The sequence below is a fragment of the Echinops telfairi genome, unplaced genomic scaffold (assembly GCF_000313985.2).
Source record: "Echinops telfairi isolate 266 unplaced genomic scaffold, ASM31398v2 ScPeMD7_7475;HRSCAF=8513, whole genome shotgun sequence".
NCBI classification, from domain to species: domain Eukaryota; kingdom Metazoa; phylum Chordata; class Mammalia; order Afrosoricida; family Tenrecidae; genus Echinops; species Echinops telfairi.
The window spans coordinates 19,400,478-19,404,117 of record NW_022111379.1 but is presented as its reverse complement, the minus strand read 5'-3'; the positions used below and the strand labels follow the sequence as shown (position 1 = coordinate 19,404,117).

Here is a 3,640-nt window from a genome sequence, read left to right as displayed (position 1 = left end):
CTTCTTTGACTCTGTGTTGTATAACATTTAAACAGTACTAGTAAAATAATTAACCACAAAAGAAATATTCTATAATCCCTCTTATATAAATATCAAACATGGGCAAATATACAGAAATCAAAGTATTAGTGGTCACTAAGGGTGAGTACCCTAGGGGAAGGGGAACAAAGAAGACAAGTGTAGGGGATGCTGAGCTTTTCTAAAGGCTGATGAAGACATTTAGACTAGTTCAGGTTGATGGCTGAGCAACACGATGACATAATTATCACCATCAAATTGCACATATGGAAATTACTCAAATGGAAAATATTTTGATACTTATATATGTACCAGATTTTTTAAAAGACAAAAATTTGTTCAATTAGTGCTTTTCCTGATATTCTTTTCTAATGTAATCCTATTTTTGTCATAGAACATAGTTTTAATCCTTTCAAATATCCTTTTGTTGTTATTTTTAAATTTTCTTACTTCCACTTGTCATCATTTTTGTTTTAAGCAGTCATGTAAGATTTACTATAGACTGTGATATATAATCAATCTTCGCTGATAATTTATTTACACTTAAGAAGGTGTATTCTGTTGTTTCAGGATAGATTTTGCTATAAATGTCAGTTAGGTAAATTTGAATTATTGTACTGTTTATATCTTCAGTCTCCTACTAATTGTCTCCCTGCTTGAATCAATGGTTGAGAGAGTAGTGTGGAAATCTCTCCATCTAATTTTTCTTTCTTTTTGCTACATATATGTTAAAGTGCTATTTTTAGGTACAAATACATGTGAGATTGTTACATCCTCTTAGAGAATCAGTTCCTTTAACATAATAATTGCTTCTTTTTATTCTCTGATAATGTGCCTTGTCTAAAGTCTACTCGATCACTCTAGCTAATTCAAAATTATTTTGATTGCTACTTAAATAGTACGTTTTCTATTGTTTTACTTTTAGCCTATATTTATATCTATAGAAATGATAAAGCTTATTTCCAATTGTTGTTGTTGTTGTTAGTGTCACAAAGTCACTTCTGACTCAAACGTATTATGTATAAAAAACCCCAAGATACTGCCTGATCCTGGGCCATTCGCATAATCGTTGCTATCTTTGAGCCTACTGCTACAGTCCCTGTTTCAATGCTCCTGGTGGAGGGTTGCCTCCTTTTGCTGACCCTCCACTTGACTGAGCACGCTGTCTTTCTCCAGGGAATGGTCCCTTCGATATGACGTCTACAGTTTGCAAACTGAAGTCTCAACACCCTACTGCTAAGAACACTCTGGCCAGACTTCTTCCAAAACAAATTGGCTTGTTCGTTCATCATCTGATAGGAGCATCTCTGCCTTGTCCCTGGAGTCCTCAGACCAGGCAGTTTGGGGGGTTTTGCTTGTTCGTTTGTTTTTTCTGCCTTATGTTTATTTGTGCAAATAGCACAAGAGGACACAGCTCCATGCAGATGGCAGCCCGGGGGTCACAGCAGGCCCTCTTGTCTTCAGATGGAGAACCCTACTTTGTGGGCGCCTGAGCACCTTTGGGAGCTGGACCTGGAGCCTGAGCACCTTTGGGAGCTGGACCTGGAGCCTGAGCACCTTTGGGAGCTGGACCTGGAGCCTGGGCATCTTTGGGAGCTCCAGCGTGAGCTGAGGCCCTGGCTGGAGTGTCAGCCTAACTTTGAGCCTTGACTTCGGCCTTTAGAGCCTCAGACCCTTGGCACTACATTGCCAAACCCATGTGGCAAGCTTAGGGTGGGAAAATGTAGGCTGGTCGACTGAGCTTGCAGTTAACGCCCCTTGGGATCTTAGCCTTGACCTCTTTGGGCTTTCTAAGAACCTAGATCCCCTTGGCATGAGCACCCATGGCCGTGGAGGTGTTGTTCTGCATTTCTTCGGGCCCTTGTTGTTGTTGTTCTTGACAAAGCGCATGTCCCTCAGGAACTTGGGGTCCACCCCCTTAAGAGAGTCATACCACTGTGATAAGGGTTTCTTGATGTCATTTCTGTGCCACTTGGGGAATTCGTGTGGCTCTTGAACTTGGCCATATCTGCACCAATGCGTGCTGATCCTGGAGCGCTGGACACTGGCCGAGAGCTAGACTATGCACTTTTTAATGTACTGTACAGACTTCCCATTTTAACCACTGAAGCATGTACAATTCAGTGATGTTCATTCCATTCACAATATAATACAACCATTTCTACTTTGAAAACTTTTTTGTCACCTCCAACAGAATCTCTGTAACCACTAAGTAATAACTATTTTCCCGGTAACCACTAACTTCTTTTTGTCTCTATGCATTTGCCTGTTATATGACAGGACTTCTTGCACAACTGGAGTCAGACAACATTTGTCCTTTGGAACCTACCTTAATTCACTTAGCATAACATTTTTAAGGTTTGTCCATGTGGTAGGGCTTCATTTCTCCTGATGGCTGAGTCATAGTCCAGATTTGTGTATTATGTCACTTCGCATATGTCTATATTCATCTTTTGATAAACACTTGTCGTAATTCCACCATTTGGATATGGTCAATCATGCTGAAGTGAATGTTGGTGACCAAATCTCTGCCTTCAGCAATTGACATACAGTAGAACCCCAGTACTCAACCGCACCAGTAATTGACATAATCGGATTTCCACACGAAATGTCGAGAACATTTTGCATCAGAGCTCAAACAAAATATCGGAATCCGACCCACACACGTGATTTTTGTAAACAAAAGCAGTTCATGTTTCAGTCACTTGGCAGTTAGTTGACATTGTTAGTACGCATTGTTTCAACCTTTTGCAGCTGTGTTCCAAGCGTTTTGCTATAATTTTCTTAGTTTTTGTAGCCTTTTGTACTGTTTTGAGATTAAAAAAAAAACCATGGGTCCTAAACGTTTTTTGAAAAGAATAATCCCTGAGCCTGGCCGTGTTCTGGCGACGCAGAGCGGCAGGATCGCTTCGAGATGGCAGAGGTGGAAGAAACCCTGAAGCGACTGCAGCTCAGAAGGGTGTGCAGGGAATCATCGTGGCGAACATGGAAGGCATTCCCATCTAAAGCGCCATGGAGAATCCCACCACCACACAGCACGCCAACCTCATGCACAACTTCATCTTCAAGGCAAGGAGCACTGGGAGTCGAGAAATCGACCCCCAGAATGACCTCACCTTCCTTCAAATTCGTTCCAAGAAAATTGAAATTATGGTTGCACCAGATAAAGACTATTTCCTGATTGTGGTTCAGAATGCAACCGAATAAGCTACTCGGCTCCTTATGTTAGTCCTGAACTTAATCCCCCTGCCCCCAAGCGTTAATCATGCCAATCCACCACAAATGGAATCACACCCTCGAACCAATCCAGCGACCAAGGGAGAGCTGCTGCCTCGCCCATCCCACCTGTGGAAGGAACCTTCTGCCGCACCTGTGGCTGCCGAGGAGGTCCGGCTGCCGGGCCTTCTCCTTCCAGAGACCCCTCCCACGGCACCTGGGGGTCGGAGCAAGCGCTGTGAGGAGCCCCTACTTGCTTCCTCCTGAACTTCCTTTCACCTGTCGCCCTTGGAAAAGTCTGTTTTTCTTTACCTAAAAATAACCTAAATGCTTGCTTAAAAAAAAGAAAAAAAGAATCATCATGATAAGGAACTGGTTAACCGTGTTATGGATATTGTTGAGGATA

At 42.4% G+C, this 3,640-nt stretch overlaps 1 pseudogene; it reads left to right on the top strand.

The window, feature by feature from the left end:
* The first annotated feature begins 2,932 nt into the window (after nucleotides 1-2,932).
* On the top strand, nucleotides 2,933-3,225 carry LOC101640644 (annotated as a pseudogene).
* The last annotated feature ends 415 nt before the right edge of the window (nucleotides 3,226-3,640 follow it).